Raw genomic sequence first — 27,773 nt, forward strand, 5'->3', positions numbered from 1 at the left:
GCGTCACGCAGTTTTTAGAAGCCTGTAAATGACGGCGTGTGCCGATCACCTTCGGGTGCTTATTGTTAGCTATGGAATGATTCACTTATGTAACTGTAACTTTATAGAAAGACTTCTCATAACGCAGACTTATGATGAAAATTAATAATCGATATTGGGAGCCTGGGATTGACACATATACATTATTGGTACTACGTATAAAATAGACAACTGATGGGAACACACTGTGTAGCACAGGGAACTCTACCTAATGCACTGTGGCAACCTAAATAGGAGGGATGCCCGAAAGGGAGGGGATATCTGTATGTGTATGGCTGATTCATTTAGTTGTGCAGTGGAGGCTAACACAACGTTGTAACCATACGCCAATAAAAATTAATTTTAAAAAATCGATAAAGGGATAGTGGTATTGGAGTGAATCTGCTACATGAAGCAATGACCTGTTGTGTTTGCACTACAGTCTGATAAAAGCACAAAAATGTTTGTTAGATCTTACGTTGTAAGTTTTTCAACTGAAGTATAGTTGATTTATTAAAATCTTGTGTTCGTTTCAGGTGTACAGCAACGTGATTCAATTATACATATATTTTTTCAGATTATTTTCCGTTATGTTATTACAAGATATTGAATATAGTTCCCTGTGTTATACAGTAAATCTTTATTGCTTCTCTATTTTATGTATAATAGAAAAATACAGAACGCTTCACAAATTTGCATGTGATCCCTGCACAGGGGCCGCGCTAATCTTCTCAGTCTTGTTCCAATTTTAGTATATGTGTTGCCGAAGTGAGCACTAATTTTTTGTTGTTGCTTTTTAAGCAACATACAAATAAAAAAATGTTTTTATTAAGGAAATGAGCTAGTTGAAGGCTGGCACTTTCCAATCATTATGTACTAATAGAGGGACATTTATCTGTCTTGTTAATTCTCTCTGCCTTCAAGTAGATTTCTCTGATAATTTTACCTTGGTCTCCTTAGATCTGTGGCGTTCTGTCTGAAGTCACGTGAATTATTACCAAACGAAGTACAGGTGATAAAAAAAGGAGGATGCAAATGATAACATTTCAGAAAAACTCAGTGTCAGAAAGTTACTCTGTGGTTCGAATAGAATAAGGCTGTATATGAACGTGCCATCACATGCCAGCAGTTTCAAAGCTGAGTGGTTTCCCAGGGGCCTGTACACGTGTTCTCTGAATGGTAATTTTAGCAAATTAAACTGCTATAATAGGGATAGTGGTTTCATTACTGGTCCTTGCTGCTGCATACCAAGAAGGTGGTCATATTAACAACATCTGCTGCGTTATTTTTGTTTGCCAAAATCAAATAATTTATAACCAGAATGCAAAGCAGTTAGGTATAGCGATGTGCAAATACCTAGATTATCAACAAAGCAGAATTATGTTCCTTTTTATGGTACATCAAGGGCGTAAAATAATTTCTTACTATCCCTTGCTCTGTCCAGAGGATTTGAAGCTGTAGAAACAGGAATGAAGCAAAAAGTCCATTTAATCCTTAGCTTAAAGTACAATTTAGTGCAAAGAAAGAACAAATGTGTATGGATCCCACACTGGACCCATCAACATATGGCAAATTCCCAACAGCAAAGACAAAAGAATACATTACGGGCTTATTTGTACACATGTGAAATGCCATATTACTTGGATTCTGAGCCCAAAGGCACTGTCAGGATGCTTCCCCTCTCAGATGCCCACATAACTCCTAAAATCACACCAAGCTCCCACTCAGCTAGCAAATTAACTTCTGCTCTTAGCTGTCTGTGACCCTTTGCCCATTCATGCCCTTAGCCAATCTACCTAGAGGGGAGTCAGATCCATTTTTATAAAGCAGGAAAAAGAGGGGTTGGAAGACTTTTCCCAAGACAACCTGTCTTCCCTACCACACCACTCCATCACCTGACTCTCACCAGTTTCAACCCTGTTCTAGGCCATTCCCTGTGAATTCACTCCATCCTCTGGGTCACAGTAGAATTGTTTGAAGGGATACTTTCTATCTTCTGGGACTCAAATCTCACTCTGAAATGCTTGGCTTTCTTTTGGCTCTGTGTTTTAAATTTTGTCTCTGGTTCACTAGTGAGAAAGTGGTTTTTATCCATTTTCTTGCGTCCTTAGCCACTGTCTCCACCACCCCACCCATCTGGTCAGCCTGGGCGAAGTTATGAAAAGTAGAGTGACAGCGAGTGATTCTCTGGTCAGCCTGGGAGAAATAAAGCAGGTAACAGGCTTTCTCTGGACAGATCTTCTCAGGGCTTCAGACTCCTACTCATCAAATCATTTATTCATGGGAAAAAAGGGAGGAGAAAGGACAAGAGACTCAAAAGACATACCATCTTGATGCAATGTGTGGACCCTGTTTTAATCATGATGACAAACCTAATGAAAAAAGTCTTTTTTTTTTTTTTGTGGTACGCGGGCCTCTCACTGCTGTGGCCTCTCCCGTTGCAGAGCACAGGCTCCGGACGCACAGGCTCAGCGGCCATGGCTCACGGGCCCAGCCGCTCCACGGCATGAGGAATCTTCCTGGAGCGGGGCACGAACCCGTGTCCCCTGCATCGGCAGGCAGACTCTCAACCACTGTGCCACTAGGGAAGCCTGAAAAAAGTCATTTTTGAGACACTTGGGACATTTTAATATGGATTAGATATTAGACGATACTAAGGAAATATCGCTCATTTTGTTAGGTGCAAAATGGAATTAGGATCATGCAGGAAAATGTCCACACTTTTGAGATGCCCACGGAAGCTTGTCGGAGTGAAATGACATACGGTCTAGATTTACTTTAAGATGCTTTAATAACAACAATAACAAAAGGGATGGATGAAGCAAGTGTGGAAAATTCTTGACAATCATTCTACTCGGTGATGGGTTTTTAGGAATTTGTTATCCCATTTTCTTTATTTACATGCATATTTGAACATTTTAATTTATTGGATGTCTACTGGCCCAGTGCTGATATAAGAAGGCAATCCCAAATAGTGTATGGGTGTCAGGGCCCGCATCTAGCATGAAGCAAGCAAGTATAGTGTTGGAGACAGTAATCCTTAACTTTCACCCGCTTTATGGAGCACTTTAGAACTCAGTGAAGGTAAGAATGGGAGATGCAGGATGAAAGCAATACATGATAATCCCTGTCCTCCTCGAATCTCGGTGTGGGTAAAGATGAGGTCATAGAGAAGGGAAATTTGTCTGTTTTCTCTCGAAGGAGAGGGAGATTTGGTTTAGCCTTTTTCCTTGGTGAGTCGACCCAATCCCACTTGGAAGCAAACAAGAAGCCTATCATTTGACCACATTGGTGGTCAAATTAACTGGCTTTAAGAATTTCCAGATCCACCTAATTTTCCATTCCTCCCAGACCAACATCTGTGTAAACACAGAAACCCCCAAACTGGGACCATCTCTCTTAGACATGGAGCAGATTAACAGGGAAAGGAACTGTGTGGTCAGGGGGCCTCAGATTTTGCCTCCGTCCTCTGGCTTGTAGGAAGAAGCTCGCGGGAATATCCTGAGGCTTTCATCATGGACAAGGGCACAGAGGGGTCTAAGGCCGTCAGGACTTGAGAAACAAACGCATACTGTGAACAAACTGGCAGCACTGAGCTTAGGAGCATTACTCATGCAAAAATGAAAAGATGAAATAATCTATGTAGGGAAGTTAGGTGTTCAAGCCAATTGACAGAGGCCTTATCCACCATATGGAGCACCCAAAGAATTTAGTACCTCATGCTAAATTTAGAAGACTTTGGAACAGGTGACCCTTTGGGAAATAAAAATAAACAGAATGGTGCATCTTTTGGTGGCCACACAGCTGTCTGTAGTATCACCTAATGAGGAGACTCATAATAACATTTCATGTTTGCAGGTTGCTCTTTTCCAAATGTTTTGACATCTATATCCTGACGGCAACCCTGTAAATTAGGTAGGACAATTACCATGATTCCTAGGTAAGGAAATTGACCTGTAGACAACTGTTCCAACAAGGCTGTGGGCAGAACCAGAACTAGCATTGGAGTTTCTGCCACCCACATGTGGCCTTGCTTCTACTCATCTCTATTTTCCTTTAGCTGAGAAAGCAGAATTCCTCCTCTAGTTTTATTTGCCTGTTTCTTTTTCTTTTCTTTTTTTTAAAATTTGGCCGCGCTGCGTGGCTTGCAGGATCTTAGTTTCCCGACCAGGGACTGAACCCACACCCTTGGCAGTGAGAGCGCAGAGTCCTAACCACTGGACCGCCAGGGAATTCCCTTCTTTGCCTGCTTCTTAATGTGACTTTCCTTCAATTGGAGTGGAGGGTCACCAGTACTCAGAATGCCCTGCGGCCCCGAAGACGTCACTAATCAGGTCTGATCAGGTGCTCAGAGGGTTCAGGAACAATTGATCTTTGTCTCACTGTCACTCTCCTTGCTTTTTATTTTCTTATTCCATAACCTTTCCCCACAATGAGATGCTCATTGTAACATAGTATAACATAGTATAACAATAACAGCATTTTAGATTCAACAAAAATAAATGGGTAATCCTTGCTATTCAGGAGTAATGCCTTGTACCTTAAACTCTTGTGGCTAAATCCAGAAAGTTCAGTTTTGACTAAACCCAGAACTGAATTATTGGGTTTATTTGAAGATATTTACCACATTAAAATAAATATTTAACCTATATCTCAGCCTCTGCACCTTCCTATTGATATAACTATCAATAACATCCAGAAAGAGCCTAATATAATTTACAGAGTCTCAAACCTGGCTGTGTACTAGAAGTTCCTGGAGAGCTTTTTAAAAATGTGATTGTTGGGCTTCCCTGGTGGCGCAGTGGTTGAGAATCCGCCTGCCGATGCAGGGGACACGGGTTCGTGCTCCGGTCCGGGAAGATCCCACATGCTGCAGAGCGGCTGGGCCCGTGAGCCATGGCCGCTGAGCCTGCACGTCCGGAGCCTGTCCCCGGCAACGGGAGAGGCCACACAGTGAGAGGCCCGTGTACCGCAAAAAAAAAAAAAAAAAAAAAAAAGTGATTGTCTGAGCCTCATCCCCAGAGACTTTGTTTTAATTGATCTGGGGTGGAGCCTTGCCAGAGATACTTAAAACAATCTTCCCAGGGTTTAATTTTTCTCTGCGCACACAGTATACCATAATCTTGGTCACATCTGCCTTCCATTCTTTCAATATGTAAAAAATTGAGTCACGATTAATGTTCTTTAGTCACTTGATTCCAACTCCACTACAAGAAATATTTGAAAAAGGCATTGTAGTCTTTACCAGAAACACAGGACAAAATTGTCTCTCTTATTTAGTGGCAAAAAGGAATGGCTCTGAGAAGCTTAGGATTTAAAAGAAAAAACTTTTCCACTGTTGTAAAGACTCAAAAGTAACTGCCTATCAGGACTGGAACTCATGGTCCTCTAATCTTCTGCTTTCCAATTGTGTGCTGACAAAGCAAGTGAGCCTTGCGTCTCAGGGCTGCTGAGACCAAAGAATTCACCCTGCCTGGGTTTGTGGCCCGGCAGTACCACTTTATATTGTATAGCCTTGATGGGCTGCTTAACCTCTCCAGACCTTAATTGCCTCATCTGTAAAATTGGGAAAAGAACCAAACTCATAGTTTCCTGTGAAAATTAAATAGGTTACTGAATTAAAGTGCTTAGAACAGTGAATAGCATTCGCTATTCTTATCGTTAGGATGATGAGGATGTATTATCAAGTTGTCTCCAGTTTAACGAGGTCTGGATGGAGACTTCCTGTGCATCTCCCAGACGAGAAATCTTTCACAGGAGGTTGATTTCCTGAGCTTTATAATTTACCTACGATCTCATTTATAGTACTGTGCATTCTCAGGTGTCTTGAAAGTCGAATTAGCTGAGCTAGGGTTCAATTGGAGAGACTATATAATATATGCAGAGGGGGTAAAAAAATCATTGATTCTTCCTAAATAAAAAAATGCAGTTGGCATTAAATACGGCACAAGATCCTAGGATATTTTACCACCAAGCAGGCATTTTTAAGAGTTGATTTTCTACGGTATGATTTGTGAGCTTTTCAGTGGACGCCCTCCGGACAACCAGCTGCTCTGAACATTTTCTTTTCTGAAGGGTGTCATTCACACTGTGTGTTTCTCAAACCTCATCCCAAGACTTCGGAATTGAAAGTACAGAGAACATTAAATGTGGGTGCTGAGTACAATCCAGTGGGATGAGCAGAATGTGGAATGTGAACTGGGCAATGTCTTTAAAAAAATGACATGCATTCACATAAGAATGTATTTTGATCCCTAGGAGGGACAAATTTTTCTCTGTACCAAAAATACACCATTTGGCAGGATGGGTTTATTGTTTCCGAGTCAGCAGTGTGGGTGTTCCAGCCCCAAGAGCAGATGCCCTCCAACTGTTCGGCTTGGGGTATTCAGGGTAAAGAGAAAAAGGGGGCAACAGTATGGACAGGTGGCTGGACACAGCCAGCCACTGCACCCCCTACCCTCCTGCCGCCTTCCAGAGCTGGATTTCAGACCACGCTGTGTGCCACAATTAATATTCTCAGCAGGGAAGGGCAGTATCAAATGTATCAGTTATGTTTCTGTTAGCACTTCCAGAGTCAAGGAAAATGGTTTAAGTGGGAGCATTTGTCTTAGTGAATGAGAATACACTTCAACTTAACACGTGTATATATATGTTACGTATTTCCTGAGAGTCAGCTCAGAGGTAATGTCATGCCATCACAGCTCTAATTAATAGAGGGTCTTAAGTTAGACAGAATCTTAGAGATTGCTACAGTCAGCGTCTTTGTACACAACAGAGAGGAGCAGCAAGTAAGAGCAAGGGAGCAGCAGGATCCGGAAGCTTAAACACACACGTGCACACACAGACACCTCAAGTTGTGTGGTGTGTGGTTAGACCATCAGTCTGCAGTCACACAATTGGTGTGAATCTCCTCTTTGGAACAATGACCTCTGCTCAGTTTCCTCTTCTCTAAAATGGGGCTCATAATATTGACATCGTTAAGTTATTGTGAGGATTAAGGGACATCGAGCCTGTAAAGTGTAACGCCAGGCACAGAGTATACACTCAGTAAAACAGATGCCTGCGACCACCACCACCATCATCATCAACATCAAGGTCAAGGATATAAAGACAAATGGCCTCACCTAAGCAATGAAAGTTTTATGTTTTTATGCTCTTCATTTTGCTAATCAGGTTGGTCTCGCTGAAACCTAAGATCTCAAGTGCTGAATTCCGGCACTGCAATAAGATTATCATGAAGTTGCAACTCAATTGTCTGAGCCGGGCTCCCCTGTGAGAACATGTAGGCAGGGAGGAGTCACCCTCAACTCCTTCTGGTAACCTTGCCTGAAGACAAAAACCTGATTATGGCATGTAACTTTGCCTTAGAAAAGTTGAATCTCTCTTTTTTTTGTCCAAAACAGAGCAATTGAAGGCCAACTATACCTATTTCTTTTTCTCTTCATGAAGTTTCCTTTGATTGCTCCTTTTGGATCTTTAGGAGAACCTGATGGAGGGATAAGAAAATAAGAGTGAAGGTCGACGTGCAAAGTGTCGACTTTTGAACTTCACTGCAATGCTCTGGTTTAACGAGCTCAAATTAACCTCCTCTGTGTCAGTTCCCACATAAGACATTTCTTTTATAATTCATTGCTGGGGTAATTGGCCCTCCGAGGAACTGCTGTATTTTGCGTGTCCATCTTCCTGATAGCAGTAACTTCAGTGATAACCGAGTATGTATCCGTTTTGGTCTGGCTACAACGAAGCTCAGAGCAAAACTTGCTGCTTAATTGTAGCATAAACATTAATTTTTTAAAGTTAGAATACTGACTTTCTGAGCTCCTTCTTTTGATACTTATTCTCTTTTTTAATTGTGTATTATTGTAAACTGTCTAACATGTTTGAAAAGTTATGGAGAATAATTTTTTTAATAAACTTTAACCAAGTCTTGTTCTTCTCCCAATTACCATAGATGAATTCCAAGAGGCTTTAACAGCTATCTATTGCTTGACAAAAATCACAAGGATATTTCCATCTGTGTCCACTCATCGTCCCATAATTTGTTGCAGCTGTTTGTTTCGGTTTTAGTTTTTGGAAGCCACTGGATCCCAGAGGTTCCAGACAATGAGGAAACTACCAATCATTATGATAAATCCCCCATACATCTTGATAAATGAAATAATCATCATTCCCATTGAATTATTCCCATAAAAGAAATTTTACTCAGGCTAACATAGGGCCCATGAAGATAATTTCTCTTGCACTGATTTGAAAAATGGGCACTTCTGGAAAAGATCAAACAGGAGTTAAGGGTTTCCCTGGTGGCGCAGTGGTTGAGAGTCCGCCTGCCGATGCAGGGGACGCGGGTTCGTGCCCTGGTCCAGGAGGATCCCACGTGCCGCGGAGCGGCTGGGCCCGTGAGCCATGGCCACTGAGCTTGCGCGTCCGGAGCCTGTGCTCTGCAACGGGAGAGGCCGCAGTGGTGAGAGGCCTGCGTACCGCAAAAAAAAAAAAGAAAAAGAAAAAATACTTCCATTTAACAAACCAATGCAATTTTGCACATCATGCACACTGGTTACCGCTTTAAGTCTTTTCTGAGAGAGGGACAGAACGGTGAACCATGCATGGATTAACCAGCTCTGACACTATTCATTTCCTTCAACTGCAGGTAATTATCCTGTATAATTCTCCTATGCATAAATTAAACTGCATGAATTAACAATGATCTTGTTTTCCTACATTCAGTAATTAAGACAAAATTGAACAAGGGACACTTTACATGTGGGTATGGATTAGACAATAATCCTTCTAAAAGGGAAGGAATGACTCCTTTTTTCTCCCAAGTTTGCTTTTTCTCTATTTCCCTCCCCTTTTGTGGGGTTTTCAGATCGGAGGCATTGCGAAGGACGGTTGTTTGCATGAGGAAGGGGAAGGCTTGCCACTGACACACATCACTTATCAGGACGCATTGTCTACTCAGTGGAAAAGTGTCTGTTTCCCTGTGATAGGGTACCTCTCAGCACAGGCACACTGCTTACTTAGCGGGACTAATGAACCTTTTGGCTGGATGATGTGAAAAAGCTTCTCAGTGATTACAATAAAGTCCTGAAGTGTCTCATTAATGCCTTGATATCAACTAAGACTCTCGACCTGAAAATTGCATGGACCATCTGAGTACTGAGTGACTAAGCCAAGTGATCTGGCAACCATAATCCAGCTCAGTTCTGTGCGAGAACTCAGGCTTCTGGAACATGCTACTAACCGGCAGTTATAGGAACTCTGAATCTGGGGTCTTTGTATATTTACATCCATAGCTACAGCCCAGACTGATACCAGGCGGCCCAGATTTAAAACTGTACTCTGTCTTTACTAATTTCGCTGAACCTCAGTTCTCTCATCTATAAAGTACAGATGATAATAGTAATTACCTTGGGGTCACTGAGAGAATTCAGTGAATGAATACATGTGCCTGGCACATTGGAAATGCTATTAAATGATAGCTATTATTATTAATATTGTTATATAAAACATTTTATTTCGATTCGATGTTTCACTACAGAAGAGGGGCTTTATGTCAACATGCGATATGAGATACATGTGGACATATATGTAATTCAGAAATTGGGTTTATTTTTAAAAATTGCAATGGCTTCAGACTTCCCTGTGCCTTCATTCAGTATCACATAATTTACTTAAGGGGAGAAGATGCAAGGAACATCTTTTTTTTTTTTGCGGTACGCGGGCCTCTCACTGTTGTGGCCTCTCCCGTTGCGGAGCACAAGCTCCGGACGCGCAGCTCAGCGGCCATGGCTCACGGGCCCAGCTGCTCCACGGCATATGGGATCCTCCCGGACCGGGACACGAACCCGCAGCCCCTGCATCGGCAGGTGGACTCTCAACCACTGCACCACCAGGGAAGCCCAGGAACATCTTTTTTGTACGCAGAATCTACATGCAAGGTCTACCTGCACTTATTTCCCCCCAGTTAGACTGTAAAGGAGTGAGACTCATTCCTTAAATGAAAACTACACATTCTTTCAATTTTTTTTTCAGTACCTCTAGCTTGATAACTGTATATTCACATATTTGAAAGCACCTTGAGTTAATGTAGCCCCTTAGCCTCTTCTTGCTTTGGCTGTTTTCTTCCATCAGTGGCAAAAGAGCCATTTTGCAATACTCAGAGCCAAAAAAAATTACATCTGGAAAATATATTAATGTGAAGAAACACACTTTGAGGATCTAAAAAAATAATAATAAATAACCCTTAAAAAAGAAACAGCACATGCCATTTCTATCCTATTTTCGGCCAAAGGCCATTTGACAAAATTCAAAGGGCAAAGCTTTTTTAGGGATGTCATGGGAGCCTGCAAAGGGAGCAGTTCCTGACCTTTCTTATGTCATTATCGGGGCAGGTTTCCACTTGCAAAATACAGTGTCAAACTGACATCATTAGTCAGGTAGTAAGAGAAAACAGTCATGCTTCAGGCTCTCAATGAATTGGGCTTCAAATAGGCCATATTTTGGTGACTGAAGATGGTGGGCAGGCAGAACAAATCACCCCTCCCTCTCTCCAGCTTAACATTGATTTTGCTACGAAGGCCAGTTGAATGGATATTCTGGGGTGGCAGACGCCAAATGGGAGGGAGAACAGCTCAGCACTAACCCAGCCTCTTAGACATACTGGCACCATGATTTTGGACAAGCCTTTTGTTTTGTTTCCTAATTGGTGAAACCAGGGACATTAACGTTCGTCCTGCATACATCATGGGGTTCTCTGGTTGAGACGGGATAATGGATGTGATGAAAGTTGTTGAAGACTGCAAAAACCCACAGATATATAAGGTACTATGACTTAGACCAATGTATTATTATGTACCATTTCTGAGGGGACCTTGAACTTGAACTTCAGGAGCAGTAAACTTTGGGTATCAAGGAAGGAGGCATGTGCAAAAAAGAAGTGGTAGAAAAAGAAAGAAGAGCAGTCAGCCTGCTGGGGAGGAGGGTTAACACACTTCATTGTGTGTTAGTCCGGCTGTGTTTCATCTCTTTTTCTCCATCTCCTAAGTGGGTCCCAAATTTGACGACACTCCCCAAAGTAAAGATTTGCAGCGCATCTACCTGCCACACTGAGGCAATTCTACTTTCAAAAGAAGTTACCAGGCGTCTTGCTTATTCACACGTTGAATTAGCCAGTTTGAAATTCTTTCTCAATGCTACCAATTCCCCTTTTCCTAAATCCTCCCCCAATAAACCAACCAACAAACTGCTTCTGATACATATTTTAAGAATGAGTTTCTTAGGCCAATATTCTACAGCAAGAGAACGTGGGCTTTAGATTTGGTTATTCTACTACTGACAACTGTCACACTATTTACCTCACAGTGAAGAAATCTGATAGGAATAACACAAGATTGTGGTTTTAATTGACTTTTTTTTCCTGCATCCGACAGCATGGACCAATCCAGTTGTTTATTGCTGCGTGACAAATCATCCCCAAATTCAGTGGCCTAAAACAACAAGAGTGAGTCAGGCGTTGGGAAGGGCTCTGCTGGACAGTCTGGCTCAAGGTCTACCATGCAGTCAGATGGTGGCTGGACATGGAGCAGTAGGGACCAGAGAAGCTGGGTACTGGCCAGGCATCTCTCTCTCTCCTTGTGATGCCAGGCCTCTCCATGTGGCTGGTTAGTTTGGGCTTCCTCACAGCATGGCAGCCTCAGGATAGTCAGATAGCTTATGTGGTGGCTGATAGCTTCAAGAGCTAATAAGAAGCTGAGTTATCTTTTGTGATCTAGCCTTAGAAGTCACATTCCCTATTAGTCCAGAGAGTCAGGTTTTTGAGCGGAGAAACAAAGGCCTCATTTCTCAATGGGAAGAGTATCAAAGTCACTGTGTAGGAAGGCCTGTAGGGTGGAAGACACTGTTGAGGCCACCTTTGGAAAATATAGTCTGCCATATAGACTGACTATAAAGTTGAGATCAGTTGTAGAATGTCAATAATTATCCCTGATACTGATACTTACATACAATCTCTCCTTACTACCACCCTGCCAGCGATAGCTAATAGATCAGATAGTAACTTCTAGTTCGGTAAAACAGGCAACTATTCTGATGCCTTCTCTTCCCCTCCCCCTTGTGCCTTAATGACTTAATAACACTTGTTAAACTTCCTAAAAATCTCAGGCATCCGATTCTGTTCTGCCACATTTACATGCCTCCGTCCCTCAGGGCACTGTGCATATACACCTGTGGCTCCCGGGCTCCCCATGTGCTCCCACGACAGCTGCACTGGATATGAGTGATCGGCATTCAGCATCATTCCAACCCCATCTCGGTGCCTTCTAGTACCGAAGCCCAGAAGCTGAAAACACTTCTGAGAATCCCCTGCAGCTCGGATTACGCACATGATGCAGGGGGTCTCCACCAGGGGTACTTGCCACAAGATTTGATGGGGAGGCTGTGGGTATTGGTTTCCTACGGCTGTTTTAACAAATTGCTACAAATTTAGTGGCATAAGGTGACACACAACTACTAGCTTACAGTTCAGGAGGTCAGAAGTCTGAAATGGGTCTCACAGATGTGTTCCCGTCTGGAGATTCCAGGGGAGAATCCACTTCCTTGCTTTTTCTAGCTTCTAGAGGTCACCCACATTTCTTCTCTTGGTGCCTCTTGCTCCACCTTCTAAGTCAGCAATGTTGCATCTCTCTGACCCTTCCTGCATAGTCATATGACCATAGCTGGGACAGGTTCTCTGCTTCTAAGGACTGATGAAATTAGCCTGGGCCCACCTGGAGAATCCAGGATGATCCTAAGGTGCTTGACTTTATCATATTTGCAAAGTTCCTTTTGCCATGTAAGGTAATCTCTTCATTCACAGGTTTCAGGGATTAGGATATCTTTTGGGAGGGGGTGACGACACATTATTTTGCCTGCTATGCTATACTTCTGCCTTTTCTGTTGTCACCACTGGCAACCACCTTCATGGACTGTCTGGCTTTCCTGTGGTGCCTTCCTGGCTGGCTGTTTCCTGATGGTGGCAGTGGCAGCCTCATTCTGGAGACAGTAGCTTCCTAAATCAGCAGGTAGCATCTAGATTATTGATCAGGCAGTGACTCCACTACAACACGACTTTCAAAGTTGTTACAGAAAGCTCGACCTAGGGTGTGTTTCCCTGGCCTTCCTGACCTGACAATTCCATAAGTCATTTTATGTCCTTTCTGCTGAGTGGATTCTGAACCCCGATGCATGTTCTCAGTGCTATATCCCTGTGTGTGTCTATCTCTCTCTTTTCTAAGCTCCACATATTTCTGAACCATCACCAAGACAACACTAAATTATATTACAATTTCGGAAGATACGGATCATTTCAAAGTGGCTAAAATGCTGCTAAATAACTTTATAAATGAAAAGTATGGCACTGCTGTTCACGGGTTACCTGGTAGTTATACAGGAATCTTCATTTAGGGAAGTTAACCTTGAACCTCCATATATCAGCGGGGTCACATTAATTAGAAGGTAGACTGTTACAGTTAAGGCCAAGACCAAGTCACTCCGGGCCTTCATATATAGCAAAAGGTAGGGAAAGCAAATGCTGTACTGGGAATAACCTCTCAGGAGCTGCACTAGCTCCAGGAAACTGTCACTTTGGATTTATTCCCCCTATTATGGGAAGGAAAAACCGTGTGCCCTTTGTGTTCATCTGTATTACTTTTGTATTTGTGAGGTACCCTCCCCCCCACCCCGCTCTTGCCTCTCTTCCAAAAGTCCTCCCAGAAAACAAAGACAGAAGGGGACCAGCTTGAAGAGAATGGAGTCATTGTTCCTTCAGTTCCTTCCTGAACAATTTGTTTGAGAAGGAATAGATCACTTCCAGTGCTCGAGGTGAAAGCCACAGCATTAAACCCCAAAGACAAGTGACTTTATTATACAAGAGTTACAGGACATTGTTCTGTACACAGGTTGTTTTGTGGGACGGGCATCGCCAGCCTCGTTTTAGCACCATCACCATTATTTAATAGCCTTATTTCATAATCGTGCCCATCTGACCTTTGCCAGGCACACCGCCTCACTATCCTGAACTTTCCTACCTTCAGTCTTGATCTTGAATCTAGGTCACAGGCAACGAATTCACATTTGATGCCTATGATTTGCTAGGCAGCACGCAAGCCCTGAGGATCCAGGAAGGAACAAAATAGACCCTCTGTGCCCTCAGGGAGCTCACCGTCTTCCTAGTCTTATCTGGTGAGTCTTCCCTTTTCCCTTCCATTTATCTGTAATCTTACCATAGGCACGGATGAAATCTTCACTGGCTACTTCAATCACAGCCTTCCTCTCCTTCCTCTGACCTCTCACAGCCCATTTCTAGGGTGACCAAACCGGAATCCTTCTGAGTGAAAGGGGTGCTATTAATAATTATGCTGCAACAACAGATGTACACAGGGCAAACCAAGACATGTGTGGACAGCACTCTGTCCAACACAGTTGGGCTCTTCCTCCTTCCCTACCAGACTGTGCACTTCCTAGAAGGTATAATCAATATCTTACACTTTCATATTGAATAAAAAATCTAACTTTGGCCAGATCCCAGTACTCCCTTAAATTACAAAACACTGAGGACTTGGACTTCTAATGCACCTCAGAAATAAAAATACTTGTTAATCATTTTATTATATTTTTGAATGCTAAATGGTGTGAAAAACATTCCCTTTGTCTAAGACTCTGCCCTCCTTGGTCTGGCAGAGAGCTCGTTTTAATCTTATGAAATACAACATAGAAATATTGCACCTCATTTGCTTTCACTGTTGAAAAGAAATCTAATTTTCTTTTTTAATTAGTGTGATAGACATGTGAAAACATTCATCTCCTCCACGCAGTGCTCATCAGTGTCATGTAAACCTTGCACACTAGACAATAAGTCAGAGTGGCTTCTTTTCTTGATGGTGTCCAGGGAGGGCACCCCAGCATTGGGCCATGTGTAAAATGATCTTTTCTACATAGCCGGCCACATTCTGAGAAAAACATCTATTATTATTTGGGAATACTTCCAACTAAGGTGGGATTAGTGTACAGTGACCAAAAAACAAAACCAAAACAAAACGAAAAACCCAACAACAACAAACCTTGGCCATTCAGCCAGAGAGGAACTCAGTGGCCTCAGAGGGCAGATAGGAAGAGGGAGGAGGACGTGTGGGTGTTTCGATATTAATTCATTCAAGATCTGTGCATGGAGTGCTTTTGTTTAGTTGAATCGGCTGGAAGGCCTCCACATGCACAATGGGGAGGTTTTCATTTTCAGGGGGAAAATGTTGTGCGGAGAAACTGTCTAGAAGGATATGATTTTGAAAGCGGAGAGGAATGAAGCCAAAGGAGGGTTCCCTCCAGATGAAAAGGCACATAGTCATAATCGTTCCCCTTTGTTGACGGGATCTTTCAAATAATCACTGTGGGGTGTTTACACGACAACTGCTTTACGGAGCCATCCCGCGTCTAGGTTTGCCTTTGGGGAACCAATTATGCGCTGCTGGCCTATCTGTACCTCCTCTCCCCACCCCCAGCCCCGCTTCCCTTGCTTCACTGTCTGTTTTCAGCTGGTATTCTTTTCTGGTTGAATGGCCACAAACACAAGCTGTCTATCTCCTCCAGCTCGTGGAGTTCAGCTTGGCAGATGAAAATAACCTTGGTAGAGGAGCTGTTCAGAAGCACGAGGCCCTGCCCATGGCCACCAGGGCAGAGAAAGCCCAAGTGGAAAGTCAAATCTGCCATTGCCCAGAGGAGCACCTACTGCATAAACAAAATGGACTTTCACTTTACCGCCACCTCCTCCCAAGAAAAGGAAGAAACTGGTTTTAGACTTCTGACTTCTTTGCAGAATAGAAACAAGACAGCATTTTATCTTTTTTCCCCAAGCCATTGAATGAAATGAACAGTAAAAATAAAACACAGGTTTGCAAACGCTTCAACCCCAGGGACTGTTGTTTGCCTGATTCCACGATTTAATGTGAAATGTGCAGGCTGTGCTGCCCACCCTCCAGAACTGCCTTTGTCTGTGTTTTAGTCTCTTGACACCATGGGGTGAGCCAATAATCTGTGAATTAACCCAAAATATAGCAGAGAAGTGACTTGGTTATATTCAGAAGTGAGCATGTGGTTGGTATCACAGCTGGGCTGTGGGGTTTAACTACACTAGGGATGTATCCATTCAGCAACCTCAGACTTAGGGCAGGACACCTGGCCGTTTGGGCAGGACACCTGGCCGTCATGGGCAGGGCCCCAAGTCAATGGACTTCAACACTAAAGAGTAGAATTTGATATGAGTTTAGCTACCAACACCTGTAGATATAAATATCTCCTTCCCAGGTCCCTTGGTTTCTCCAGGTCACCCTTGAAAAGGGATGGGTCCCTTTTCTGCTGGAAATAATTTGACTTTGCAGTCAACAAAAAGAAAGAGAGCCACTGCTGGCGCTTGTGTTCGGGTACTCAGAATTTTGTGCAAGTCCCTAGTGCAGGCTTTTATTAGCTTTTCCTCGCTCTAGCTTGGTATTCCTTTATATTTATACATAAGATAAAATATTTAAAGCAGAAATCTCACACTGGATTGGCAGAGGAAGAGAGAAGCAGCACCCATTGGGGGCCTTTCGGAAAAGCAACATATGCAGTACGTTTTTGCTCAACAGATTCTCCAGTATTCAGGTTTTCAGATGCTTGGATGCAGCAGATTTTGGGGCAAGTGTATCACCTTCCTGGGGAAGAGACAGGATTAGGCAGTATCTCTACTGAAGGGGGAGCTGGGCACAAGAGGCTGAGCCTGAGGGTTGGGCTACCAGGGATGGTGAAAAGCAGGGAGGCCCTTTCCTCTAGTGGCTGTTACCCTGAGTAGACACACCCCTGCAATTTGTTCCTACAGAAGGTTAGCCACTGGCTGCTTCCTAATTAACCACTGGAGAGTAGCCCGATGATGCTCCTTCTTGAAGAGTTCACAGCTGACATCCCTTGCTTGGAACAGCAGCTAAAACAGTCTGATGGAGACACAATGGGGGGGGGGGGGATTAGAGGGAAAACTCAGAGGCTGGTTCAAAAAGGCTGGAGGAGGAAGAGGAAGAGGGGAAATAGGTGAATAGGAATATCCTGGGGTGGGGGTGGGTAGGAGAAGAGGAACATTCTCAGAGCCAGATAACCCTGATAGAAAACAAAAACGAAAAAGTGATCACGTGTCAGATAACAAAGGGGCAAATGCTCACAGAAGATGCCCAGTCCCATACGGAGCGCCAAGTACAATCTCTTTGGGAATGGGGGCGACGATTAGTCCCAGTCCTAGAACTTCAACCAACTGCATGGCTGTGAGCATGGAGGAAGTGGAGAGCAGGGAGGAAAGACGGACCCAACATGTTTTCCAAGACAATCATGATTGTTTCCCCCGGACCAAAAGCTTAAACGTTTCCTCTCCGTCACTCGAGCAACACGTTGGTATCTTCAGGATAAGAACCTTCCACGCTGCCAACATCCCCTCTGCACCACCCCCGCCCCTCCCCCCAACAAAATCCGCCCGGTTATCTTGCTTTTCCACTTGCTCTCTTGCTCCTGCGGGAGCTGTCACTTTGCACGAGGGGCTGGCACAGCGCTTCTGCCACCTTAACATCTGCATGGCTTCCGCTTGTCTAATTTCCAGCAGCACCTACTCCCTTCTAACATGAGGTTCTCTATCCGTTCCCCACTACCCTGGGGGAGGGGGATAGGAGGTTACAGTCTCAAGGTAACAGAGTTGCAGATGCTTCTCTTCTCTAGACCATCTCCCAAGCCACAGAAACTTGCAGGGGTGCTCCGGTCCTCAGGTGCATCATCACCTACCCCACTCCCAGTCTCCACCCCCGTTTTTCCAGACACTGGTGGGCATCAATGCAACAAATTTCTCCTTCTTGCCCCTCCTCCCAATTCTCATCCCCCCACCCCGTCACCCCACATTGCCAATTTGTAATTCAGACACGCGGGGATGAGGCTGGTTCATTGCCAAGCTGAATCCAGGCAGCCTGGGGGCAAGTTGGGACCCCAGAGACTGCGATCTCAGCCTGAGCTGGACTCCCCGTGGGCGCTGAGAGTGCCGGAAGTCGTTCGGTGGCAGCCGGCAGCTCAGGTCCCGCATCCCGGGACGCTCTCCGCGCCCCCACCCCCGCCACCGCCCGCCCCAGAGCACCTAACGTCCGGCCACGCGTGTCCTAGCCCCAGAGATGCTCCAGCCGCCGGGCACTGCCGGGGGCCCCTTACCATCTTCTGGGCCGGTCCCTCCACTCTCCTGGGCATCCCTCGGTTCTGACTGCAAAAGTGCTTGTGCCCTGCACCGCTCGGCAACTTCGCGTCTCTACCCTGTGGGCATCAGAGACCCGAACCCTCCCAGACGGAGGAAGCCGAGGACGCCCCAGTCCCAACGGCTCCTTAACAGGCAACACTCATGCAAGCCGAGGACACCCTCGCCACACAGACCTCACTCGGGTTGTCAGCAAAATCAAGCAAAAAAGAACAAATAAAAAGGTGCTCATACCTAAAGACGAAGGCTCCTTGTCATGACAGGAGGACACTTGAGGTCTCCGGCTTAGAATAACAGCCTCCGTGCCAATGCAATGACCCGGGCCGCCCGCACCTCCGGCTTTGCAGCTACCCTGAGCGCGCTCACTCGGGTGAAGGGACAAAGGGTCGCGGGAAGCAGTCGGGTCCCCGCGTCCAGGCCCCGGCGCCGGCGGCCCTCCCGCGTCAGCTACCGGCAGCTGCGGCGCGGGCTGAAGTTGCGGGGCCGGCAGCGCGTGGAGCGAGCGCGGCGGCCGCGCGGGGGGCGGGGAGCGCGGAGCGCGGAGCGCGCGGGGGCGGGGCGCGGCCGAGGGGCCGACGGCGTCACCCGGGCGGGGAGGGGGCGGGGCAGCCAGATGCTTGACAGTTACTTCAGCCCAACTCCGAAGGGTGAGCTTTGCTGTCTGCGTCCAGCGGATCGCCGCCACGCCGAGCTCCTTGGCACTAGCTGGTGTCACCGCTTTGGAGTTATCCTTGGAATTCGCGCAGGAGACCGAGTGCATCGGAGGGAGAGGGCAGGGGAGAACAGCCGAGGCCATGAAAGGCCCTTTCGGCTAACCTTTTGGTACTTAAAAGAGAGGCTGTGTATTGAAACAATGCGCTGGGGCGACTCTGGTGGTGGTGGTGGTGGTGGTGGTGTGTGTGTGTGTGTGTGTGTATGTGTGTGTGTGTGTGTGTGTGGCGGTGAAGTTGGTTGCCCACGGCACGACGTTTGCTTTGTATGGGCTCTCCTCTAGGGCCTGTTTGGGCACAGAGATCTCATAACAATGGGGAGAAACAGAGTTGTTGTTTTTTTTTTTTCTTTTAATTTTGTTTTGGTGGATTTGAACTATATATAAAGGTTTCCTTTAGGAAAGTGTGGATATGACAGAGACATTCCATAGAAAGAGTCTTTGGAGTGGAAATTGTCCAAGACAGGGAGTCTACAAAGACCCAGAGACAAGGTCTCTGCCTCCATCCTTAAATAGGGAATCCCTTATACCTCAGTTTCCTTATCTGTAAAGCCACCATTCTGAATAAATTGTGTACGTAGAATATGTTAAATAGAATGGTACTGCAAGGTGCATCCGCCCTCCCCAGCTTGAAATTCAGTCACCTTGTGAGGGAGTAAGAGTCGATGAGCATAGATATGAACCAAAAGGGAACATTTGAGGACACTGTGTCCTTATCCAGTTGTGATAAGGAGACTGCATCCTCAGGCCTGGACTCTAGGCCACCCAAATCATAGCCTAATCAATGACATCATAACCAACCAATGATACAACAGTAGGAGCAGAGTGCGCTTGATGCCTAGAAAGGGCACCCCAAAGCAAGCTCTGGTCACTGTGTCTCTGCCTTCGACCATGAAGGGCAGCCTGAGCAGTGAGTGCCTTGACAGGCTGAACACTTCATGACAGCTGGATTTTTCCAGACACCCACCTCCCTCTGTCCTTCTTCCAACTTACTAAATAGTTCCTGACAGCACTCAGTCTTCCCACATACACTTTCCTTCAGAAGAGAAAATGTGTTGAGCAAATGATACGAACATTCCTGGCAACTAATTCCTCGTATGTGTTCAGTACTGGTATATTCTGGTCAATATATGTGTCCCTAGTGAGTTTGGTTGACTTGACGTAATCCTTATGATGCTGAACACTACAGTTCATTGGCTATCTTCTTTCCTTTTTTAAAAAAATCTTTATTGGAGTATAATTGCTTTACATTGTTGTGTTACTTTCTGCTGTACTCAAAGTGAATCAGCTATATGTATACATATATCCGCATATCCCCTCCATCTTGAGCCTCCCTCCCACCCTCCCTACCCCACCCCTCTAGGTCATCACAAAGCATAGAGCTGATTTCCCTGTGCTACACAGTAGCTTCCCACTAGCCATCCATTTTACATTTGGTAGTGTGTATATGTCAATGCCACTCTCACTTCGTCCCAGCTTCCCCCCCACCCCATGTCCTCAAGTCCATTTTCTACATCTACGTCTTTATTCCTGCCCTGCCACTAGGTTCATCAGTACCGTTTTTCTGTTTGTTTTTTCCCATTGGCTACTTCGTATACCCTAGATTCTGGAGCAGATACTTTAGAAGCACTGTATCATTTATTCCTGACTATAAGTCTGCAGTAGGTATTATTGCTCCCATTTCATGGATGGGAAAACCAAGATTCAAGGGAGTTAATGTGAGTTGTCCAAGGTGACACAATTGAATCAACTTTAGATACATGTGCAAAAGCTGGGTTTTGGCACCTGAAAACATGGGTGGTAGTGGCCCCACTATCCTGTCTGTCATAGATCCTTGTTCTTCTCTTCATTCTGGACCTGGGTTCGTCTCTGTTGTATCCCTGTTGATACTTGACAGCTGAGCCCAGGTTTTGTGGGTATTTCCTGACTCTATCTCCTTTTTCACTTCCTTTTACCTATCTGATGACTCCCCCAGTCCTTTTCAGCATCAATAAATCTGAGAGTCACAAAGGTCCAAACAGCTGCACAACTCCCATAGCACCCCTTGGCCTCTTGGTAGCTATTAAAATGGCCATAAATAAGACTGCTATTGAAACATTCATTCATACAATAAGTACTTGTGGAGAACTGAGAAAGGGACAGGGGATAAAAGAAGGACTGCTCCCCCCACCCCCACCCCTCAAAAAGTTTACAACCTAAATGGCGATAATGAGATTAAGAATGGGAGCTGAATCACATTGTTTAAGACAATGCTGAAATAGAGCACAAGGCCAAGTAGGATTAAGTCAAATGATACACTCATCCCCCCAAGCCCCCACCCCCGCTAAGTAAGCAAAACCAGCCGGGAGAGAGAGGATGGAACCTGGATACTCTTATTAAAAGATAGTTAGAATTAGGGCCAGTGAAAGAGAGGCAGTTCTAAAGGTAGATTGAGGCACTTTACAGAGGACTACATGGGGTTCTAGGAATGATCTGCACATAAACAGCTTAGAGGGGTATTCAAGGGCCCACAGTGGGGCCTCATCTCATTCAGTTCATGGCTTTAAGTCATGTTCATGTGCTAAAGATTCCCAGATTTATATTGCAACTCAGAACTCTCCTCTGAGGTCAGATATCTGAGTACCTACCTAAAATTCCTGTTAATTTCTTGCTGCCCAATTCTTGATTCTCCTCCCCCAAAACCAAACCTGGTCCTCCCCTATACTTAACCATCTTAGTTAAAAAAATAATAAATAGCACCAATATCCAACCAGTTGCTAGAGGGCCAGAAATCTAGAAGTCGTTACTGATGCCTCTTTTCCCTTTACCTCCCACACGCAATTCATCAACAAAACCTGTTGCTTTTGTCTCCAAGACACTTCTCATTCTTGGTTACTCTCTCCAGCTCTACTGCCATCACCCTTCTCTGAGATCCTTCATCTCTAGACTGTATCGCTTATCTCCTTGCCTCCAGTTTGCCCTTCCCTAGAATCCATTCTCCACTGTGGCGGGCCAACTTTAAGATGGTCCTCAATGATTCCCACCCCCTAATATTCACACCCTTGTGTAATCCCTTCCCCATGAGCGTGAGTCTAGTGACTTACTTCTAAACAATAGAATATGGCAAATGGGCTGAGATGTCACTTTCATGATTAGATTATAAAAGGTTTTGATTTCTATCTTGCTAGCTGAATCTGTCCCTTGTTGGCTTCGATAAAGCAAGCTGCCATGTTGGAGAGCTTGCTTGTGACAAGGAACTGAGGCCCTCTGTTCAGTAGCCCACAGAAACTGAATCTCGCCATCATCACGTTAGCGTGAAAGTGGATCTGTCCTCAGTCCAACCTTCAGATGAGACCCCAGCCCTGGATGACACATTGATTGCAGCCTGAAGCTAAGCTGTGCCTGGACTCCTGACCCACAGCAACTGTGAAATGAGAAGCATGTGTTGTTTTAAACAGCTGAATTTGTGACAATTTGTTATGTAGCAATAGAGAACTAATACAGAAAGAGTAATCTTTAAAAATAAAAATTATGCTGTGGTCACTCTCCTGCTTAAAACCCTGCCTTCATTCCCCATTTATTATAGAATAATATCCAAATTCTACGCCAATGCTTACAAGACCCTGGTGAGCCAATCCCTTCTAGTCCTTCCAGCCTCACTCATGCCTCTGGCTTCCCTCTTACTAAGCTCAGGTTACTGACTCAGGTCACAGGGCCTTCTTTCAGTTCCTTAAACATGCCAAGTCACTTCTAAGAGAGTTCTTCCCTGACCACCCACATCTTTAAGTATATCCTTCCCCTCAGTTATTCTTTTTGAATACCCTGTACCTTTTATAGCACCAGCTGTAAATTGTAATGGTTTTCTTTACCTTTTTAGTTGTTGTTTGTCTCTTTTTCACTGGACTGTGAGATCATAAGGGTAGAGACAGTTTCTGTCTTATATACCATATCCCCACAGAGAACAGGGGCTCAATAACTACTTACTGAATGAAAGATGAATAACTCTGCCATTCTGGAGCACACCTGTACTCTTACCTCGATCTTTTTATTACCTTGTCAACACCACCGCCCACCCCAGCCTATCTCCATCCATGTAGCCTTCACCCGTTTCCTAATAGCCACATCTATTCATCAAGATCCAGTTTCAGTACTCTAGTTTGCATGTGTTTTTCCCAGATCTCTTGCCCCATTCCCTGCCCTCTCACTTCAGAACTTTCATAACATCTTAGCTCTTAACATCTCCCGAGATGCTGGGCACCTGCCACCTTGTATTACAGCTATTTGTGTAGAGTCGGATGGTTCCAAACATTTCTCCATTTACCTCATTCTAGAGACAGAGGCCTGGAGAGAAGCACAGATATGCAGGAAAAGTCTTGGGAGAAATAAGAGCTACTGCAGATTAGCATCAGAGCTAATAGGCTACCAAGGAAAAATCTGGTGGGGTGGGAGCAGGGTCTAACACCTCCCCTGGAGAGAAGCAGACTTTCCATTTCCCCACTATATTAGTCTGCTAGGGATGCCATAACAAGATACCACAGACTGGAGGGCTTAAACAACAGAGATGTATTTTCTCACAGTTCTGGAAGCTGGAAGTCCAAGATCAAGTTTCTGGCTGATTTGATTTCTGGTGAAGGTTCTCTAATTCATCTACCTCAGAAACTTCCCTGATCAGAGCATTCAGAGATTCCCTGGTGAAGCCCTTAAACCTCACCCAGGGAAACAGTGAAGGCCAGAGCTTGTTAGGCATTGGGGTGGGGATGTTACAGAAAACTCTGCTAGTGTGAGAGTTCGTCACTCTTTAACACCAATGGAGAGAAAGATTCCCTCCAAAGGAGTAACAGCTTAACACAAGTTCCCCTCCCCCTGTCCCACCCATGTATCAATTTTAATTTAAAAATCCCTAGGTACAAATGATAGCTATTATTTCAACAAGCTATTATTTCAACTCAGGTGCCAGGCACTCTGCTAAGGGAAGGAGCCACAGAGGTAAATAGGAAGGTCATGGAACCCATCTCGGGGAGCCTGGTGGTGAGGACAGCGGTAAATAACTCTGGTGGGTGTTATGAAAGAGGAAGTACTATGGGTGCTACGGGAACTGTGATTATTTTTGGTGCCATAAAACAGGGTGTTTGAACTTCAGCAGCACTGAAAATGGTCTCTTCTAAAAACTGAATTTTATCCTGTTTTTCTCTCATGGGCATTTTTAAAGCCAGTTTTTGTTTAGGGAACAGAATTGGCAATGCCAGGCTGATTATTCTTTGCACCACCAATCAATCCTAGTAAATGCATAATTCATTAGAAGAAAGCAGAAGGGCATCCAAAGTGCAGCCAATTTAGTTTCCTCATTTAGAGCATCAGATATTTAATGCAGAATTCAGAACATGTCTGAAGACCCACTGCCATTGTGCAATGAAGTAGATGCTCTGATCAGAAGGTCCCGGAGATTTGGTTATATCTAGGGACCTCTATCCATTTATATTCCTATATATTCCTTCTGCCTATGATACTTCCTACTTCTACCTTTTTGCTCGGGCTATTTCCACTGCCTGGAAATTTTCCGCTGAGAATTGCCCATCACTTTTCCTTTTACCTCTGATGTTTGTCTCTGAAAACCCTGTCTAGCCGTTCAAACACTACCTCCTTCCCAATGCCTTCTTGGCCCTCTAAACCCTACCTGCATCCTCCTGCAAGTCCCTTGTGTGTCCCCTGAATAAGACCCTATCACACACCTTCCTTCTGTCATAAATATTTGGTACACATCTCCTCATCAGTTTATAAATTCCTTGATGTCAGGAACTATGCTTAATACCACTTACATGATTGTAACCTCTATATTAATGAGCGTAGAGAATTGTCAGTGAATATTGACTACGTTAGGAATGAGCGCATACAGTGCCCCTGCTGCCTTCTATCACCTTTTCTCTTGGAAAAAGTGCATAACAAGCCTGTATTTATTGACATCAGAGCTGTACCTACAGAAGTATGTTTCCACCTGACAAATGACAGCTGGGTCTTGCTTGCTGCTTTCTGAACTGGTGAGAGCTAAACCCCATTTTCCTTTGCCCATGTCTGGTACTGATGATAAGGTCCTCAAGGGAGTAAACATCTCAAGCTGTTGTTTTCTTACCATCGTCACACGCATCTGCTTGCACAATGGGAAACTAGTCTGGCCAACACCCTTAGCATTTTAGTATGTCCCAGGAGCGGATGTCCCGGGGGGGCTGAAATCAGGCCTATGCATTAAGGCAAATGATCTCAATCCTAGACCCTGCCTTCACCCCCACTTCTAGCTTCTGCACCAAGTGACCTAGAAGTTGCATGGGTGGAAGGTAGTCAGCAAAATATTCAAGGCTGACAGGAAATAAAACATGTCTTACATGTAGCAAGCAATCCCCTTCTGTCCAGCAACCTGAGATTGGATTTCTCACACATTATTATTATATTACATGTAGAGGTCATTTTCTGCAATAATACAATCTATAAAAATCACTTCCCAATTTTTTGGTCTCAAGACCCATTACACAATAACACAATCTAGACTAGCCATTTTATATAACATATATGTATATACATAGGTTTATGTGTATATGTACTTGGAGGGCATTATGCTAAGTGAAATACATCAGACAGAGAAAGACAAATACTGCATGATATCACTTATATGTGGAATCAAAAAAAACACAACAAACTAGTGAATATAACAAAAAGAAGCAGACTCACAAATATAGAGAACAAACTAGTGGTTACCAGTGGGGAGGGTAAGGGGAGGAACATTATAGGGAAAGGGGGTTAAAAGGTACAAACTATTAGGTATAAAATAAACTACAAGGATAGAATATGGGGAATATAGCACATATTTTAATAACTATAAATGGAATATAACCTTAAAAAATTGTGAACCACTATATTGTACACCTGTAACTTATATAATATTGTCTATCAACTGTACTTCAATTTTTAAAAAACCCACATTTATATATGTAACATAATCTAGACTAAACCCTCCTATATTTTTAAAAATTGTTGAGGACCTTGGGGACCCACTGAAAGAGTCTTGGGAAACTTGATGGCTTCTCAGACTATATTTTGAGAAACTGGTCTAGACTGACAAACATTTTGGTAGAATATTAACTTTATAAATTCCTATAGCTCTGAACCCGGCTGAAGGCTGAAGGTAAATAGTATAAATCTAACAAATATTATTGCACAAAGATATTAAAAGAAGTATAAAATAATGCAGAATGAATGTAGAAGTGACTGGAAGCATGCGCGTGTAAACACAGTGCTAGGTACTGGACATGTAGACTCTTTTTAAGGTTCTAAAATGGACTTTTCCTTCATAATGAATCCCTTCCCTTTTCTCTCATTATTAGGGGAAACATAAGAGAAGAGCTTTGTCTGTAAGGTTCGCCAAGGTGATTTATTTATATTGTGTCCCTGGGCCCCCTGCAGTCCCTGGCTTGCAGGTTGTCCCACGTGACCCCTTCCTGTCCATTCTCCACCTTTCTCTCTCCTGCTTCCCGCCCTGGGGGTCCCCAGGTAGGGACCACATCAACGACTGCCCTGTGATGTCCAGTAGGGTTCGGCCAATGGGGAGCCCCAACAGGAGATCGGAAAAAGGTAAAGGAGTGAGGTGAGGATATTAATTACCTGGCTCCTCCCTCTGAGGTCACATTGGGCTGGCTGTGCCCCTTCCTAAAAGACAACTGCTCTCCCCCCCACCCCCTCAAGGCAGCCCTCTCTACACAGCTCTCTCTCCTTGAAGATTCTAGCAACCTCTTCCTCTCCCATCCTTTGGAGCCAGGTGGTGTTGGTCTCTCTCTGCCCTCTGGTTCCCCCACAATCCACCCATACCTCTGTAAGTCATCTCTTTGTAAATAAACCTTCTTGGAATTATTCTAATGGAAGCTATCGGTTTCCTGACATTGCCCTGACTGATACACATTAACAATAGTGTACTGATTATTGAAAAAAAAATTAAATCTGTTTTTATCCAGTCATTCATATTTTTAAAATATTTAAGTAACTCCTTTAATTATTTTCATTTCTCTTTCAATTTTAGGCAAGATCTGTTGTTAATCTCATTCAATTCCTTTCCTCCTTACTGCCCCCCAACGATGCACAAATCTTTTCAAAGTTTGGTCCCTCCCTAACTCACGAAATTGAGATCATTAACTTCAGGAGGTGATTTTAGGAGGAATTACGGGCCCAGAAGCCATTTTACTTAAAACTTTGTCACTGGTTGTTAATCTTCACCATCTTCATGGACATTATTCTGGAGTCCAGCTCACATCGGAAACAGGTCTCTGAGGTTAAACGGCTGTCACTACCACTCAAGCAAAGTTAGAGAGAGCTGGAGGGAGTATCAAGGTACCTTAGAACACAAGGGAAAGATTCTGAAGCCATGACAGGTTCCTCCTGGCTGTTCGCTCTTCTCTACAGCTGCTCTCATATTCCTGCTCCTGGGCCTTGAGTTCAGCTGCATGTTTCAAAGGCCAGGGCCGCCTCTGTGAGGCCTGGAAACCATTAGCTATCCCTGCTAGCTTCAGCGTCCGGTGCCTCCCCCTACTAACATACATTTTATGCCCAATCGGGATACTGGATACAAAGCTCCATCCCCGTGGGCCCCGCACAGTTTCACTTTGCAGAGGTGAAAGTGGAAATCTGACTCCTGCAGCCAGGCTTGCTCAACCCACAAAGCCTTCTTTGGTAGCAGGGACGAGACCTGGCCCCACTTCCCCTCTTTCCTTCTCTGCTCACACACAATCCACATCCCTGGCAGCTTCGGATAGG

The 27,773-nt window shown here is 44.4% G+C and overlaps 1 protein-coding gene across 9 annotated transcripts in view; it reads right to left on the reverse strand.

Moving 5' to 3' along the window:
• RIPOR2 (RHO family interacting cell polarization regulator 2) overlaps positions 1 to 27,773 on the reverse strand; it is a 227,245-nt gene that overhangs the window by 69,427 nt on the left and 130,045 nt on the right. Inside the window, exon 1 of one of the 9 annotated variants that reach the window (XM_079932728.1) lies at positions 18,527 to 18,834. The exons of the other annotated variants lie outside the window; for them this stretch is intronic. The gene's annotated coding sequence lies outside the window, so the exon portion shown is untranslated. Of the gene's footprint in view, positions 1 to 18,526; positions 18,835 to 27,773 lie in introns of those variants that run through there. 9 annotated transcript variants of the gene reach the window in all.

Source organism: Stenella coeruleoalba (genome assembly GCF_951394435.1).
Source record: "Stenella coeruleoalba genome assembly, chromosome: 10".
Lineage (NCBI taxonomy): Eukaryota > Metazoa > Chordata > Mammalia > Artiodactyla > Delphinidae > Stenella > Stenella coeruleoalba.